This window comes from Quercus robur, chromosome 7 (assembly GCF_932294415.1).
Source record: "Quercus robur chromosome 7, dhQueRobu3.1, whole genome shotgun sequence".
In the NCBI taxonomy this organism is placed as follows: domain Eukaryota; kingdom Viridiplantae; phylum Streptophyta; class Magnoliopsida; order Fagales; family Fagaceae; genus Quercus; species Quercus robur.
In genome coordinates, this window is record NC_065540.1 from 33,961,076 (window position 1) to 33,980,739 (window position 19,664).

Below are 19,664 nucleotides of genomic sequence, written 5' to 3' on the forward strand. Positions count from 1 at the left end.
ACCGTTGTTGAGCCCGTCGCAGCCGGGAGAAGAGCTTTTTCTCTATCTGGCCGTCTCCCCCGCAGCTGTTAGCGCAGCCTTGATGAGAGAAGAAGAAAGAGTGCAAAAACCCGTATACTATGCAAGCCGAGCGCTTCGCGGTGCCGAGGAAAGATACCCGCCGATGGAAAAACTTGCCTTCGCTTTGGTTACGGCAGCCCGAAAGCTCAAACCGTACTTCCAAGCTCATACGGTAAATGTCCTGACTGACAGGCCTTTACGGCGAGCAATGAGCAGCCCCGAGGCCACGAGCCAACTGGCATTATGGGCGATCGAGCTGAGCGAATTTGACATTCAGTATCGTCCGCGGACCGCCATCAAGGGACAGGCTGTCGCCGACTTTATAGCTGAGTTCACCCATGACGAGGACCAGGGGGCAGGAGAGTCCCCTCAATGGAGCATACATACGGACGGATCATCCAACAGGCAAGCCGCAGGGGCCGGCATTGTGTTACTATCGCCTGAAGGAGACACCATTGAATGTATGGTCCGTCTAAACTTTCCCGCCACCAACAATGAATCAGAATATGAGGCTTTGATAGCAGGACTCGACCTCGCCAAAGCAGCAGGAGCCGCAAGGGTAGTCGTCTACTGCGATTCACAGGTCATCACCAACCAGATAAATGGAGACTACGAATGCAAGAGCGAAAAGATGAAGAACTACCTTGACGAAGTAAGCACAAGAGTGGGCGACCTAGAAGCCAAAATCATCCAGATTCCCAGAGAGGAAAACGAGCGAGCAGACCGTCTCGCGAAGGCCGCCTCAGCAGAACGAATGGTCGTCCCTGGTAATGTACTCTCCTTTGTACAGCTTTCCCCGCTAATAGATCTCAACAATATGCAGGAAATATGCTCCGACAGCGGCTGGGCAGCGCCGTTGGTTTCGTACCTAAAAAACGGGGTCTTACCGGACGAGAAGGAAGCTGCAAGGAAACTTAAAGTCCAGGCGGCAAGGTTCGTCCTGATAAAAGACGTCCTATACAAGAGAGGTTTCTCCCGACCGTATCTGAGATGCTTGGGTGCGGAAGAGGCAGACTACGTCATGAGAGAAGTACATGAAGGAATCTGCGGAAACCACTCAGGGTCCAGATCATTGGTACACAAGCTTGTACGAGCAGGGTATTATTGGCCCACCATGCAGAAGGACGCCGAAGCCTATGTCAGGGCCTGCGACAAATGCCAACGGTTCAGCAATATTATTAGACAACCAACCGAAGAGCTGACCCCAATGACAGCCCCATGGCCGTTCGCACAATGGGGATTAGACATTATGGGACCGTTCCCTACAGCTATGCGGCAGCTGAAATTCTTGGTAGTAGGCATCGACTATTTCACGAAATGGGTGGAAGCTGAAGCTTTAGCCACGATTACGGAGAAAAACGTTCGGAGCTTCGTCTGGAGATGCATCGTATGCAGGTTTGGCATTCCTAGAGTCTTTGTCTCGGATAACGGGAGACAGTTCGACAACGACCATTTCCGGGATTTTTGCTCACAGTTGGGAATAAAGAACCACTACTCCTCCCCCGCCCACCCTCAAGCTAATGGACAGGTCGAAGTCACAAACCGATCCTTGCTCAAGATCATCAAGACTCGGCTCGAGGGGGCGAAGGGTATATGGCCTGAAGAATTGCCGAGTATACTATGGGCATACAGGACGACGGCAAGAACACCCACAGGAGAGACACCGTTCCGCCTGGCGTACGGAGCCGAAGCAGTCATCCCGGCAGAAGTCGGACTCGCAAGCTATAGGGTACACAACCATGATGAGGACAAAAACGATGAAGCTATGCGACTACAGCTCGACCTAGTGGATGAGATCAGGGCAGCAGCAGAACAAAGGCTCGCTAGGTACCAGGATCGCATGGCCAAATACTACAACTCTCGGGTCCGACACAGAGACTTCCAAGTCGGAGACCTTGTTCTTAGGAAGGTCATGGGCGCCGCTAGGGACCCTACCCAAGGGAAACTCGGCCCCGATTGGGAAGGCCCTTACCGAGTCTTGTCGTGGCAGAGAAAAGGTACTTACCACCTTGAAACATTGGAGGGACAGAAACTACCACATCCATGGAACACCGAGCACCTACGGAAGTACTACCAATAGAAGCAGCAGCATGAAGACCAACTTCTTTTATTTTTCAGCAAATTATAGTTTAACTCCTCAGATTTATCGTTTACTTTAGTTTTTTCGCAACAATACTTTTTTTTAGCCCAAGGGGCAGGATTTGGTTTTAATTACTTTTATTTAAATGCATGGCAATAAGAGGAGTTTTATTCAGAAATTGCTGAAGTATATTTTTCCTCCGACGGTCCACTAAGTTTATGACCCAAAAAAAAACGACTAAGTCCATAACTCACGGACTAAGGAAAAACGTGACGGACTAATGAAAGATGTCAAGGCATCAAGGCTAAAAAAGCCAAAGAAAAACAATGGTCCGAGAAGGCTAAAGCTAAAAGCTGACGGTCCAATAGATAGAGTTATCATATGGATCGAGCCTTCAAAACCGACGGACCAACGGAGATGTCAAAAGACATCGAGGCTAATGGCCATAAAAACAATGGTCCGAGAAGGCTAAAGCTAAAAGTTGACGGTCCAATAGATAGAGTTATCATATGGATCGAGCCTTCAAAACCGACGGACCAACGGAGATGTCAAAAGACATCGAGGCCAATGGCCATCAAAATAACAGACCAAAAAGGCTAAAGCTAAAAGCTGACGGTCCAATAAATAGAGTTATCATATGGATCGGGCCCTCAAAACTGACGGTCCAATGGATGAAAAATTTATATGGTAGACAGTCAAATTATTAACGGTCTTACCAAAAAATGAGACTACTTACAAATAAGTTTCTCCAACCAACAAAGCCTGTAAAGATGACGAGCTAATCAAAAAAGGCTAAATATAAAAATAATAGGCGATCTCATTTAAATTAGTCAAACAATAAAAGTCAGTGTATATGATCAAAGTAACGGACAACAGGGGGTAGATGGAATTACAAGCAAAAAGCCCAACAAACATACGGGCACTTGAAGACATTGTTCAAAAATTACAATTAATAAAGGATTAAGCGACAGGAGCGTCCTTGGAGACCCCGTCAGCTTTATCCTTCACAATCTGATCTGAAGGCCCAGCAGGGGTAGCGACAGCAGGCTGGGCCAAAACAACCCCAGCATCATTAAGCAAAGAATCCAAGCTGAGGGGTTCGTCATCTCTATCAGCGGCAGGAGTCATCGGAACGGAAGTATCCATGGTGATTCCAGACAGATCCAGCTCTGGATAAGCTAACGACACTTGCTTCAGACAATCATCGAAACCTGCGCCATAGTAATCAGCACAGGAGTCGATGAAGGACTGAGTTGTCTTAAATTTTTCAACTGCGTCAGTCCCAGCCGTCACCACTTGCGCACGTAAAGATGAAACCTCCTCCTCAAGCTTCTTCTGCTCACCCTCTGCTTCTCCTAACTTCTCCTTCACGTCCTTCAGATCTGTGTTTAAGAGACGGACGGCCTCCTTGTATTGCGCCTGCTGATCCATCAGGGTGGAATTGTGCCTCCTCACCCGAGAGACGACGCCTTCTTTGGCCACGCATCGGTCTTGAAGTGCTTTAACACGAACCAAGGCCTGAAGGAAATACAACCGTCAGCTATTGAGCAAGGTAAAGATCAGATTAACCAAAGTAAGGAAGCATACCCGTGCAATATCAAAGAAGGCTGACGCCCCCAGGTCATCCGTCCCAAGCTGAGCACAAGGATCCAGATCCGTCTGTTTGATAAGAGACTCCAAACTCTCGACAGCGTAATCCTTGTGAGTCAGCAAGCAACGGGGCCCCTCAATGACGGGACCAGAGGAAGTCATCACTCCTTTCCCAGCACCGTGACTAAGCTTGAAGGGTGACTTCTGGGAGGGCACGTCCGTAGGAGTGACGGCCACCTTCTTAGAAGGAGGATCATCCTTTCCGTCAGATTTCCTCTTGATTGAGCCCTTCAAGGAGGAATGAGGAGTTGACGCTCCATCCTTCCCCTTAGCTTTATCTTCTTCCTTCTTACGGGCGGCAGCGGCCCTCACCCTTTGCTTCGCAGCCTCCATCTCTGCACAAAGAAAACTAACGGATAAGTAATCTGACGGATGAATAGTAGCAGACGGATTAAATAACGCATTTACTTACGTTTTCTTGAAAATTCTTCCAACTTCCGTGCTTCGACCGTCGGCTCAGGACCACCACAATACAAATGTAGAGTGTCTAGGGTTATCAAGTCCCTACACCTACGTTGCTCAAGTGAGATGGTGAGTATCCGACGGATGAAATCCCTCTGTTCGTCAGACACCTCCGGACGAGTGATGGCTGAAACAAAAGGAAACAGACGGTGTTAAAAAGAGACGGTGAAAATGAAAAGCGACGGTAAAAAGAAAGAGACGGGGGCAACCTGACTCCCTAATATAAGCCCAAGTGTTATCAAAATAACCCCCGGGCAACTTATCCCATTCATCCGGGCGACACACCCAGTCCGTCCCTTTAACAAAGAAAAATCTATTCTTCCAATTCCTATTTGAATCCGGCATATCAAACACCAATCTTAAGTTCTTTTCACGAGGTGCAAAGTGATATGTCCCCTTGGCGGATACTTTATGCTGGGGTCTGTAGCAGTAAAAGAACTCGTCTAGCGAAAGTTGACGGTTCCCCCCACTCAAGCGACCCCAAAGAACCTCAGCTCCAATAAAGATCCTCCAGGCATTCGGAGAGATCTGGCTGACGGACAATCCTAAGAAATCCGCCAGCTGACGGTGTAAAGCCGTCAGTGGGAGCCTAAGGCCAGCTGCTAACATGGCGTCATACATCCCCACATCAGCCGTCCTCCCTGTATAACACTTCTCATTCTTTTTAGGGAGAAGGAGGGGAATGTGATCTGGGATCTGGAAACGAATACGCAACTCAGAAAAAACTCTGTTGCTCATCTTTGGGAGAAATTTATTGACGGCCCACTCCTCTGGAAGGATGAAGGGACGGTTACCTCCAGAACTCCCTGAAGTTCCCTCACTGGACTCTTCGTCATCCTCATCCTCATTACCGTCACTACTAACCTCGCTACCGTCATCCCTATCTTCGTCACTATCGATCTCTACGTCACCTTCCTCCCAGTTCCCGTCGTCAACAACTTCCTTGTCGATCCTCTCGACCTCAACCTCACTTAACACCTCTTCCCTGACTCCCTCAACACGGTCCTCTACGTCAATACTAAGGGATTGGGCGGACGTTTCTCTTCCTGACGACTCCAAAAAGCCGTCGGACTCTTGACCTGAGCCAAAGACTTCGTCGTAGCCCGCTCCATCGCGGACTGACGACTGATCACTCGACGCGTCACTTGACATCTGACTACCTACAAGTGACGGATACACCCTAAGTTCCTAGACTGACGTTCTCAATAAAAGAAAAAAATTCTTGGGCAAAAATAAAAATAAAAAGGAAGCAGAAAGGAAAAGGAACTTATAGGTGAAATAGATCTTGAATAAATGAAACAAAGTGTGACGGTATTGGTAAGAGCTGACGGAGCGAATCGTGAGTAAAAGCGACGGGTTCTCTCTCAAAAAGATCTGCGAAGTTAAAATGACAAAATGAAGCAAGGCGTGATATTTATATAAGGGAAAAAACGCACGGAATGCGAGGAGACGTCCGTGCCCAGAAACGAGGCCAACGACCGCTCGCCACGTGACCTTGCATAAAATAGCTCGCGGCTCGAGGAGGCATTCATAATCCGTTTTCTCTTTCAAAAATAACTCAACATGCTGACGGTTGTAAGCGTCGAACATGTAGAGTAGGGGGCGACTGATAAGGATAAAAAGAGTCTAGCCTCAGACTGACGGTTCTGCGCGACCTTCCATACATAAGCAAACGGAGCCCTAGCAGACGGTCTCCAAGTGTGACGGTCTTAATTGTTGACGCCCTAAAAACTGAAAGAAATGAATTAATGCTGACGGACCAGGTAATATGACTTGTTCCCCACGCTACGAGTAAGGGATTGGCTTGTTTTCCACGTTATAGAATATTCAAGAAACCCCTATAAGGAAAGGATCCCGAAAAATACGCCCAAAAGGACTCCTATAAGGAAAAGACTTCTACTCCAAGGGAAAAGGGGATGACCCTTGCTACTATAAAAACCTTAACACCCTCGTGATCCGAGGTACGCGTAATTTTACCCTCTCTAGCACTCTAGAGCAGTGAGAATAGTTCTAACTTGACCTTCGGAGGGTGTTTGGCCGGTACCACACCGGTGCTCTCTGCTAGGTTATTCCTTTTCGTTGTGCAGGTGCCATTTGCGATCGAGTGAGGAGCGTGCGACTCATTGGTGGTATTGTTTTCGATACCATCAGATTTCATTGTAATTTCCATCAGTTATTCAAAAAAGAAAAAAATTTACGGACACAATAAAATCTCATAACATTTTTACAACGCCCTTATTTTGAATTATATATGGTAAGTCCAAATATGTATATGTATATATATGTATGTGTGTGTATATATATATATATATCATTTTATTTTAACCTATGATAGATCATCAATTCAACTTGTTATGTAATAGTTTTGAATTTATTATGCCCATAAAAGAATTCCTTAAAAAAATTACAAACATGACAAGTTAAATGAATAGTTTAAAGGATAAAATTATAGTATTTTAAATCATTTTAATACTCAATTAATAAGATGAAATGTTGAGATTTTATGATTCAATAAATAATTTGTTCTCATTTATTAAGAATTAGGGTTCAAATCTCCCCTATAATCATTGTAATTATCAAATTATTTTATAAAATTATGAAATGAGGTTGTATATACAAATTTAATCAAATTAAACTATCAAAAAAATGATAGTTTTTGCCCCTTTAATTATGCAAAAATTTTGTAGGGTGTTAGTGTCTGGAACTAATAATAAAATAATATTATTATTATAGAACAGAAGCAAAAAAATTTAAAATTCTGTCATAATTATCATATAATATACAGTCACAAGAAGACAGAGTAGAATGTCTTATAGAAAAAACCAAAGCTAACAAAGCTTTCCTACAAGACACCAACAAGATTACTTTCAATGACGAAGATATAGAGGTGGGGTACTCAAACCACAGAAGACCCCTCTACTTGGCAGCCTCCATAATCCAAATCCCCATTAAGAGAGCCCTAGTTGATACGAGCGCCTCAGTGAATCTCATCCCACACAACACGTTGCAAGCAGTAGGAATCCCAGAAAGCAAGATTCAGGGATGCCCAATAGTTCGGAGGAAGAGGTGAGTATACCGTAGGCCACTGCTATGGCTGAAGGTGGGTCCAATATCCTTCTCAACTCATTTTCATGTGGTAAAGACAGAAGTTTTCTATCATATATTACTAGAAAGACCATGGTTACACAAGCATCACCTGATTCTATCTACCTATCACCAATATATGAAGGGAAGATTGAATGACAGGATGATGCGGATAACAACAAACCCATCACCATTCGAGCAAGTAGAGGCCCATCTAGTAGAAATCATGTTCTACGACGAATGGGCACCTTCTGGAGAAAGCTCAATATCCAAACCACAAGGCACTTTTGTCCCCAAGTGGGAGGACATTTAGGATGATCTAGAGCCTAACTTGAGAGAATTACTGATGTAGAAGAAGAAAAGGAAAGAAGCGCCAACTTTGGAGCTAAGCGGTATGCCACGATGTGTCAGGGTCCGAACACCTAACAGTAGGATAGTATACAAATTATGAAGGTACGCAAGACCCACTTGCGATATGCAAGGGGGTCTCAGAGGAGGGCCACAGCATAAGAGTAGTACTACGAGGAAATGGATATGAGTGTCGTATCATAGGTCAATGAGAGGAGGACATTCATTACCTGAATCGCGACCCCCCTCCTCCTCCTCGAAATGGTCCGATTCAAAGTAGGGAGCCTCTTCACCCATGGTCTTGGTAGGCAAATCATCAGTGGTAACCTCTTTCCCCTTACGGCAGGGAGAACCATCACCTTTTGCAGGCGACATGATGGATTGTTTGAACGGAGAAGATGGGTAATGAGGTTTTAGGGAAGATGAGACGGTGAAGGGAAAGGAAAAGAAGAGTTATGAGAGAATGATGAGAAAGAAAAAAGCGCAAGGACTAAGGAAAATAAAAGTGACTTGAAAGGAAGCAACAGGTCAATCATCAAAAGACGCATCGTATTAATGAAGCAGAGGCTGTATTCCAGAATAACTGCTAAACTGAGAAATTCGAAGAGATAAGCCTATTCATGGCAGGAAAGGAAATAAGACGGGGTCCACTGTTTAAAAAACCTGCGAAAAAAATTATTACGTAAGTATTCGCATATGAATTACAGGAGCAATTCGTATGCTCAAGGGGCTAAATATTGATGCCCACTTTTGACAAAAAGCCCAATAGCAAAAAAAAGCCCAACAATATGAAGAAAGTGAGAAGAGAAAATAGTAAAGCAAGCCCAGTAGGCCGAAATGGCAGGAATAATGGGCAGCAGGCCCACAAGAATAATAAGAGGTAAAGAGAAAGTAAATGGGCCAAGGAAGCCCAAGGAATGAAGTTGTAAACCCATGGGAACAGTAAGAGGTAAAGAGAAAGTAAATGGGTCGGGGAAGCCCAAGAAATGAATTAGTAAATTCATTGAGTTGGCCTAAAAGCCAATAAGCCCGAAAAGTAATAAGAGGTAAAGATATGGTAATTGGGCCAAGGAAGCCTAAAGGATTTAGCAAAAAGCCTATGGGTATAAAAGAGGTAAAAAAGAAGTAAATGGGCTGAGAAAGCCCGAGGAATGAAATGAGTTAGCACGATAGGAATGTTGGCCAATAAATTTCAAAAGAGGTAAAGATGTGGAAAGTGGACTAGCATGGCAGGAGCATTAACCCATAAGCCCACAAGTAACAAGAAATAAAAAAGAGGTAATGATATAGCAGGAACAATGAAGTGGCATGGCAGGATCCCTAGCCAAGAAGCCCAGGGACATAAGAAAGAAAAAAACATGGGCTAGGCAAGATGGAGAAGGCCTTCACCCAAGCAATACCTAGTCCAGGGAAGGAGTGAAAGGCAGGGAACACAAGCCCAAAAGCCCATATGTCCTTCATGCCGCAAGAGTTAAAAACACCCACCAAAATGTACAATAGAATCAGACAAACGCGGAGGCAACAGAAATGGCGTGAAGGCCAAAAAGGGATGGATTCAGACGGAAGTGGAGCCTATACAAAGGGCCCAAGTACCACCTACTTGTACCCAGCCAATACATGGGAGGTGGGCCACAGGTCAAGGGTATCAGAGGGTGTGGTTTGGCAGTGGGGAGAAACAAGGGGTCTATTTTGAGGTTCCCACTCAAACTTCTTTGGGAGAAATGTCCTACTAGGATGGCATCTCACCCAAAAGAAGTAAGAACGAGTTGGGACCACTTAATGCATGCCATAGAGGTAGGTGAGGGAGAGGCTTAATCCTGATCCAGGTAAGAGTAGTGAGAAAAGAGGAAGGTAAGAAACAAGACAACCCATTTTGTTTGGGAATAAGGAATGGTGCAACCAACACATTCAGTGTAATTGTAGTAGTTGGGCAACCGGCAGGCCAGTGGGCAGTCTTGGAAGGACACCCACAAGGAGCTAAAAGCAATTGAGGGGTAAAAGCGGCAAATCCTTTTATGGCAGACAATATGAAGGGTGGTAGCTGTGAACAGTAAAGGATCATCAGAAAAGAGGTATCATCATCACGGAAATAAATAGAGGTAGAACAAGGAAAAAGAAGAGAGAAAAGAAAAGAAAACAAAGCAAACTAGAAAAAAGCATAAGTGATAGGAATAGAGGCATGCATCAATAGGCTACCCATTTCTTTCCCTCTTGACAAACCCTCTCTTTGAGGACTTAAGAGTTAAAATTTAAGCTATCTAGGTCCTTTTTCCAAAATGTGCAATCTCTATGGCAGAAGCCTTCTTTGAGATTACTCGCATTGGGGATCGGTTCCCTCTTTGGACTTGCATTTGTTGAGAAGAATAGGTTCATTCCTCTGGAAAATGAGTTTTACTTTCATGATTAAGGAATGATTAGCTTGTTACCTTATTATTGAATTGTTTACTGTAGCATTGTTCCCTGCGGTTATATTATTCTACCAGGACCCCGTTAGGTTTTCTTTTTATTTAAGCGTTAGTATTACTTGTCAGATGTTATAGTTATTTTGCCATATTGTTCCTGTTGTAATATTTGTATCAGTTGTTTCTGTCATGGGCACGCCGCATACTCAATACTCAAGCCGAGGTGTGTCTGTATTAGGATGGCCCAACTTGTGCGCAAAATGGTCTAAGGTGTGTTTCACTTAGGCTAGCCCTAGCTCTCCTACCCCAGAATCAAGGGCCGTGGTATAGCAGAAGAAGGTTAAAGCCCAACAACACAAAAGGCCCACCACAGAGAGCCATCAGCAACCATATCATGAACAAAGTGAAAATCAATTTCCACATGCTTTGTGCAAGCATGGAAAATAGGTTTTGAAGATAGATAGGTAGCTCCAATGCTGCCACACCACAGAATAGGAGACTGTGACACAAGAGTACCAAATTTGGATAAAAGAACTCGTAGCCATTTGACCTCTACAACAGTATTAGCAAGGGTTTTGTACTCACCTTCTGTACTGGAGCGACCACAGTGACTTGGTTCTTACAGCCCCATGAAATGAGATTATCACCTAGAAAAATGTAGAAATCTCCAATAGATCGATGATCATCCTGATCGACATCTAGCCCAATCTGCATCATAAAAGGCTTGAAAAGAATGGAATATAGAGCATCTGAGTTGCAAACCAAAGTGTAGTGTTTGTTTAAGATAACACAAAAGACGCTTGACATAGTGCCAGTGAATAGATGTGGGGCAATGCATGTATTGAGAGAGCTTGTTAACTTTGAAATTAATATTGGGGCGAGCAAGGGAGAGGTACTTCAAGGTGCCAACAGTGCTTCTATAAATGGTGACATCATCAAGAGGATCACCCTCAAAGGCAAAGAGACTAGTTGATTGTGCCATAAGGGAGCTTACTGGCGTAGCCTCCAAATCTTGGACTTTTGAAGAAGAGCAAGAATATAGTGTTTTTGAGACAAGAAAATGCCAGCAAAATAGGCACAACCTCAAAACCAAATAAGAAATTGAGATTCCCCAAATCATTAATAGCGAAATCCAAATGCAAATTCCAAAGAAGATCATCAATAGCAGAGGGTTTGGAGCTGGTAAATAATTATATCATCCACGTAAATGAGAAAGAATATGGTGAATGCAGTACCATGATAAATGAACATAGAAGAATCTGATCTTGAGCCTTTGAAACCAAAATTAAGCAAATGACCAGAGAGTCGTGAGAACCAGGCATGAGAGCCTATTTTAGGCCATATAGGGCCTTCTGCAATTTGCAAACATGCTTGGAAAATTGGGGATGAGTAAAACTCGGGGGCTGAGTCATATAAACAGCTTTAGAGAGATGACCGTCCAAGAATGCATTTTGAACATCAATTTGTCGTATAACCCAACCCTTAGAAACCGCAATACATAAAACTATACGTACCGTAGTGGGTTTAACAATTGGGCTAAAAGTCTTACCAAAATCAACTCCAGGTAATTAATGAAAGCCCTTGGCCACTAGCCGGAATACCCATTTGCAGCTGATAACATTGCGAGCAACATGTGGAGGAACCAGAGTCCATATAGAATTTTTAAGAAAATTACAACAACCCAGGTTCTTAGCATTTCATATTATAGTTATCACCTATCACAACAACCTGAACTCTAAGAATCTGTGAGTTAGCTCTTATCCATAACAAAGTAGAACACCAACTAAAAAAAATATCTTCAATAGAAAAACTACTCTGGGGTCGCAATGTTGTAAAAAATATACTAAAAAAGAATAATTACAATTGAATATTTATAAAACCTTTGCACATTTAGACTCTCTATTGTAAGTTCAAACTCTGCAAACGCATTTGTTTGTCTTTTTACCACAGTAGTCTTAGAACTTCTGTACTCCTTGTATAGTGATTTCTTCTATAAATTTCTCGTCCACATGAACCAAAATCTCTAGCACTACAGGGAACCTCCTTGAAGATTTGTTGCAGCAAATTCAATATAAAAGATCTCTATGGTTTAAAGAAAGGTTTAGAACTCATGGCGTTATCAAGAACACACTTTGTTTTTCTTGTTTTTGCTCTTGGTACAAGGTTGATTTTTCTTTATTTAGGCTTAGGAAGAAGATTTTAAGATCTAAAGTTTTTAGCTTTGGTAAGGCTGCACTTGGCCCCTCTAAAATTTGTGCAAAAAGTGCTTTACATTAGTACAAACAATAGTATTAGAACTAAAAATTTAGAACTTTACTGTTTTCACTTAAGGGAGTTATGAGTGGACTCTCAGGGACATCGTTGCTATATCAACTTCAATTGACTATACCTCGCTCGTTTCAAATTGAAATTGGGTTAAAGAAACATCACTCATAAATTTATTTGTTGGTCAAGTAAATATTAACCAAAGGGCAACAACTTCTCATCTTTAAACAAATAGAAACCTACAAAAGCCATTTTTGACATGTTTTGGCACTAAAATTTTCCAACACCATATAGTGCATTTACCATTTTACTCTATTATGGTAGCTTAAGGACTTATTACATTTTTTTTTTCTAAATTATAAAATTATCATTTTTGTGCCAAAATAGTAACCTATATTGCAATAAAGGAGTTTATAAAGAGTTTTGTTAGTTTATTATTATTTTGTCTATTAGTGAGAGTTTATAAAGAGTTAGACGACAATAGCCTAGGACTCTTTGACACACACACACTTAATGGGAGAGGAGGAGATAGGGTTCAAATTATAGATATGAGACATCATAAATGATGCTATTAGTATTGAGTTATCACTTAAACCCGACCCTTCAATTATTATAATACTTTGAAGTATTTAATATAACAAGAGAATCAATATTACTATATAAAAATATCAACTCCTTAAAGCTAGATTGAATTTTCAAAAATTCAATAATGATTTTAAAAAGTTGTATAAATGGAAAAAGGTTTCTCTCCAAACTAATTTAGGGAGAAATCATTCAAACTCCTACTCTATCTTTTTCTTGGTTGTGAATTTTGAAAATTTAACTATTAAATTGCATGTTCTTATGATATTTTTTTATGCTTGCAAAATTTCAGGAAAATCTTTGAACTTCAAGTTTTTGTGGTAAAAAACAAGTTTATTGATCGAATAGTAAATAATACCCAATTTAATGAAATTTGACATGCGTGTTAAAAAAATAAAGAGCATGAAATCTAATAGTTAAAATTTCAAAATTCACATTCAATCAAAAAAATATAAGAGGAATTTGAAAGATTTCTCCTTGTCCTATATAAATCATTGAATAATTTTCATATACAATGTAGGTGCATTATTTGTATTATTATTATTATTATTATTATTATTATTATTATAAAGAGTATTCACCTTTTTTTAGAAGGAAGAGTATTAACTATTAACCTAATAATCAATTTGTGAATTATTATTCAAATGAAAAAAAAAATTGTAAATTTATTCGTGATACTAAGGGTGTGTTTGTTTGAATGTGAAACAGAGTATATGAAAAACTTTGAAGAAAAAATAGAAAGGAAAACTTTTTTAGAGTGTGTTTAGTTGGGTAAAGAAAAATAAAAATAAATAATAGGGTCCAGAAAGAAAACACCTTGCCCACCAAAATGTTCTCTCCAAAATAGATAGAAAACTTAGTGGAGATGAATTTTTTCTTGATTGACAAAAATACCCATGTGCACATGGTCTTCTTCAAGTTGCCTATATTTTTTTTTCTCTCTCTCCTGGGCAATTACGTTGCCTTTTTCTTTTCTTTTTTTCTTCTAGGCAACGTTGCCTCTTCTTTTTATTTTATTTTTTTCTATTCTTTTTTTTTTCTTTTGATTTTCTAAGCCTGGGCGTGCCTTCTTTCTCCGTTTTTTTTTTTTTTTTCTTCTTCTGGGCAGCAACATTAATGTTGCCTTTTCTTTTTTCATTTTCTTTTTTTCTATTCTTTTTTTTCCTTTTGATTTTCTAGGCTTGGGTGTGCCTTCTTTCTTCTTTCTTTTTCTTTTTCTTTTTTTTCTTTTTCTTCTTCTGGGCAGTAACGTTGCCTCTTCTTTTTTTCTTTTTCTTTTTTCTTTTGATTTTCTAGGGCTTGGGTGTGATAGTTGGTTTTTTTTTTTTTTTTTAACTAGACGTGATTTTTTTTTTTGGACATGATTTTTTTATATATATAAAATTTGGGTGATTGCTCTTTTTTTGTGATTATTTGTAATTTTTTTTTGTTTTAATTGGACATCATTCTTTAACAAGGGTTTATGAGTAAATTTATTTAAACTCATTTTTTTTCCTTCCCTCAACTTTTCCACTCCAAACCAAACAAAAATGAAAGAAAATAAAATATTTTTTATCCTACCACTTTTTAGAAAGGTAGTTGGACACATTTAAGGACTTGCATCAAAAAATTTTGGGACTTGCGTTGGTTGCTCCACATTATTAAAGGGAACATTTACTAAATTTAGGAACTTGCATGATACTCTTAGGACAACTATTAATAAAATATCAATAAATAAAAAAACTGTTAATAAAATATGGGTATCCAATTAAAGAAAGTTTTGACATCACTTTTATGGAAAATGAAAAAAGCTGTCAAAATATTAATTAATTTTTTTATTTTCCTATAAAAACTTTCTTTAACTGGATTCTTAACCAGTACCCTAAGGGTACTTGTTAGCATTTCTCATAAAATATAATAAGAAAGTTTTGATATTACTTTTATAGGAAATATAAAAAGCTGTCAATAACATTTATTATTTTATCATTAAATTGCATGTTCCTATGGGTAACATTTCCCCTTTTTTTTTTCTGATGAATTGGACCTGCATTGGTTGCTCCACATTATTGGTAAGGGGAACAATTTCTTACATTATTAGTTTTTTTAAAACAAGTTTTTTTTTTTTTTTTTTTTTAAAGGTAGTGTAGGGACACGATTTTTAACGACCCAAGAATGATATTGGGTTCGTGTGTAATAGGCCCGAACAATATAATTTGTAGAGAGTGGGCTTGAAAGGCTTGCCCTTAGTCGCCGGGCAGCGGTCTGATCCTGATTTTATGGGAGCTCATACAAAGGTAGGTTTGGCCTGAATAGCTAAGCCTTACATCGATGTTGCCTGAAGGGTTTGACTCCTCGGACTTAGTCCGAGGAGCATCACAATCTTCCCATTCTTCCTTTTGTAGTTTCTTTTTGTCCCCCCCCCCCCCTTTCTCTCTCAGCTCTCTTTTCCTTTTATACTAGTGCTTACTTCCCGTTCCTCATCTACGTGTCAGTTTTTCCTTGTTGGGGTAATGACTCGTCCTATCAATCCATACGTCAGAGTGGTTGGGGGTGGTTGGGAAAAGTTAAATAGCATGGTTTGGAGTATGGGCTTGTCAGGTGCAAGGCTCCACATTACAGTGTTGGCAACTTTCTCCCTTGTACTGCTCTTGTACTGAGTTTGTCCTTTTCTTCAGGCATTTTGTGAGGTGTTAAGCGTGAGATCGTCCTCGACCACATCCTTGGGCCTTAAAGGGGCTTTCATCATACATCCTCGGTAGTAGGGCTCCTCGGCCTGGGCTTTGGGCCCTTAATACAAAGTGGGCTGGGACCTCAGATTTCGGGCCCCACAATAGCCCCTCAAAATCCTACTGCCCGGCCTTGTTGTTGGGGAGGAGGGTTTTGATAATGTTAAGCCCAAACCATGATTGGCCCAGTTCAACATTTCTTTAATGTTGGGGTTTTTTCGTTTGCATGGGGGGCGCACCAAATTTGTGAGACATCCCTCTAGGTTTTCTCGCGCGGCGTCCTCAACGTTTCAGTGTTCAAGGCGCGCCATTAATACGTTTCCTTCACGAGGTTATTCAAACCTTGCGGTTGCAGATGGTGTTGGAAATTGTGCCAGGACCGTCTTGTCTGTAGCGCTTATTGGAAACTTGCATGGATTAAATGCCACCGGTTTGCTCTCTATATAAATAGGATAGGGGGTCACTCCCTTACATATAAACCCTTCTGCTCCCTTCAGAATCATAATCCTTCCGCCATACTCACAATCTCCATTTCCAGTGCCATCCAGCCTCAGAGCAATATGTTTGAGGCATGGGTGGAGATGAAGGATCTTCACCCGCTTCAGAGGCACCGAATCCTTCCGAGACTCAAGGTGATATGGTCTAGACAGGGGAGGCACAGATTCAAGATAATCCTCCGTTTTGACAAGGGGGAAATGGTATTTCTCCCTCTTTTAGTCAAAATCCGAAGCAGGTACCGGTCGCATCAGATTCTTGGTGCGTCAGAAGTAAGGTTTTCCGCCATCTGCTCTATCGCAGGCATGGTTATACGGAGGCTCATCAACTTCCGGTTCCCTGCACCTTTTCTTCAATGGTGCTAGCCCGAAGTTGGGCTCTCTGCACCTTTTCTTCTACGGTGCAAGCCCCAAGTTGGGTTCTTTTGCTGCCTGAGTCATAGGTATGTAAAAGTATTAAGGAATGGTCTCCTTAGACAACATTTTGGAACGGTAGCATCCCTCTTCTCTGCACCTCTTCTTCGGCTTTTTCTTCACTCTCTTGTATCTTTTCTTTCCGCTTATGTAGTTAGCTTTTAGTATAAGCTTATTCAAGCTTTTTCATTGTACGTTGTACTGTTTCTTTGTGCTAATAAAAGATGAATTTGTTTCCCTCTAAATATTTTTCTTTTCTGCGGCAATTACTTTGTGAATGAGTATGCTACAGGTATATTTTCCTTTAATGATAGTTAGGACAGGAAACCTTGTGACAAAAAACTACCAATTCGAACCTATTGAAACTATCAAATGTAATAACACCAATCAATAGCAAATTAAACTTATGAGACTAACCGAGATAACGGTTGAGTGTACCGCAACGCGCGTGAGGTAGGTGCCCGAGAATGAGGAACCCAAAATAATCCATCCGAGAGGGTTGCCGAGTAGTGTGGAACTTTGGCCGTGTTTTCGATAACACCTGGCCTCTGCTCCGAGGACCGAGGTTTGATTGTACCGGGTTGTGCCCAAAACTTGCATCATTTATTTTTTATTTAAGTAGTTGGTTTCCCCATAGGCTTGAGTCTGAGGACCATACAAGGCCTTGATTCTGTCCAAAACTTGTATTTTTTCTTTTAAGTAGTTGGTTTTCCCATAGGCTTGAGTCCGAGGACCATACAAGGCCTTGGTTTTGTCCAAAACTTGCATTTTTTCTTTTAAGTAGTTGGTTTCCCCATAGGCTTGAGTCCGAGGACCATACAAGACCTTGGTTTTGTCCAAAACTTGCATTTTTTCTTTTAAGTAGTTGGTTTCCCCATAGGCTTGAGTCCGAGGACCATACAAGGCCTTGGTTCTGTCCAAAACTTGCATTTTTTCTTTTAAGTAGTTGGTTTCCCCATAGGCTTGAGTCCGAGAACCATACAAGGCCTTGGTTCTGTCCAAAACTTGCATTTTTTCTTTTAAATAGTTGGTTTCCCCATAGGCTTGAGTCTGAGGACCATACAAGGCCTTGGTTCTATCCAAAACTTGCATTTTTTCTTTTAAGTAGTTGGTTTCCCCATAAACTTGAGTCCGAGGACCATACAAGGCCTTGGTTCTGTCCAAAACTTGCATTTTTTCTTTTAAGTAGTTGGTTTCTCCATAGGCTTGAGTCCGAGAACCATAAAAGACCTTGGTTCTGTCCAAAACTTGCATTTTTTCTTTTAAGTAGTTGGTTTCCCCATAGGCTTGAGTCCGAGAACCATACAAGGCCTTGGTTCTGTCCAAAACTTGCATTTTTTCTTTTAAGTAGTTGGTTTCCCCATAGGCTTGAGTCCGAGGACCATACAAGGCCTTGGTTCTGTCCAAAACTTGTATTTTTTCTTCTAAGTAGTTGGTTTCCCCATAGGCTTGAGTCCGAGGACCATACAAGGCCTTGGTTCTGTCCAAAACTTGTATTCATTTATTTATTGATTTATTTTCCAAAGGTTAGCCCCTTGATCAAGGTGAGGGGAGTTAGCTTGATGTTAGAAGCCCCTAGGATTGCCCGTGCCATTGGCATTGCGAGGCGTAGCCCCTAGCGGAAATTTATGTCGGAGAAACAACAGCACGTCACTGGAAATGTAGGAACCTTCACAGACCTTTGCTCGACAAAGGCTCAACTCCACCACCACTTGTGCCAACGCGCAAGCCTTCCCACAGACGGCGCCAATTGTAGGGACACGATTTTTAACGACCCAAGAATGATATCAGGTTCGTGTGTAATAGGCCCGAACAATATAATTTGTAGAGAGTGGGCTTGAAAGGCTTGCCCTTAGTCGCCGGGCAGCGGTCTGGTCCTGATTTTATGGGAGCTCATACAAAGGTAGGTTTGGCCTAAATAGCTAAGCCTTACATCGATGTTGCCTGAAGGGTTTGACTCCTCGGACTTAGTCCGAGGAGCATCACAATCTTCCCATTCTTCCTTTTGTAGTTTCTTTCGGTCCCCCCCCCCCCCCCTTTCTCTCTCAGCTCTCTTTTCCTTTTATACTAGTGCTTACTTCCTGTTCCTCATCTACGTGTCAGTTTTTCCTTTTTGGGGTAATGACTCGTCCTATCAATCCATACGTCAGAGTGGTTGGGGGTGGTTAGGAACAGTTAAATAGCATGGTCTGGAGTATGGGCTTGTCAGGTGCAGGGCTCCACATTACGGTGTTGGCAGCTTTCTCCCTTGTACTGCTCTTGTACTGAGTTTGTCCTTTTCTTCAGGCGTTTTGTGAGGTGTTGAGCGTGAGATCGTCCTCGGCCACATCCTTGGGCCTTAAAAGGGCTTTCATCATACGTCCTCGGCAGTAGGGCTCCTCGACCTGGGCTTTGGGCCCTTAATACAAAGTGGGCTGGGACCTCAGATTTCGGGCCCCACAGGTAGGAATTTTGAACTTTAAATATATCTCTTAAGAAAATTAGGATATGTCAACCCGTTAAATTACAAGTTTTTGCACTTTTCTTTTTTATTTTATGATTTATTGTAATCCACTGAGATTCTTTATAACTGGAGACAATTTTGGAAAACTCGTTTTGCTTGGGCTCCATTTTTAATTCTGTAATCCCTCGGGCTTGGAAAAGGGAAAACGAAATACTAGCCCAGTAGCCCTTATAAGTTATAACTTAGCTAACTTTATATTTTCAGAGGTAGAGAGGTCTAATATTTCTTCTTCATTGTCTATATATTATATTATTGGTATGATAGGACTAAATTTCGATTTTCGATATGGGGATAGCCTCCTGTCTTAACATTTTTATATGAATCGTATTAGTAAAATAAACAAATTGTTTAAGAATGATGTTGGGATAGTACACATATTACTATAAAAATATTAAAAACTTATTTGTCAATAATTACTAAATGTATTTCAAGTATTCATTATGTTTTTTTTTTTTAGTAAATAGTAATACTTATTAGAATATACATGAAAATAATAATACTACTTATTAGTATTTTAAACCGAGTTTATAATACATTATATAACTAGAGTACAACTACAAAAGGGCCTAACTTTTATAGTTGTAGACTGGGTTTATAAACAACGGACACTAGACA

General features: G+C 41.2%; 1 protein-coding gene across 1 annotated transcript in view; it reads left to right on the forward strand.

Moving 5' to 3' along the window:
- Positions 1-19,664, forward strand: part of LOC126693157 (protein DETOXIFICATION 24-like) — a 38,962-nt gene that overhangs the window by 5,771 nt on the left and 13,527 nt on the right. The gene's annotated exons all lie outside the window — the stretch shown is intronic.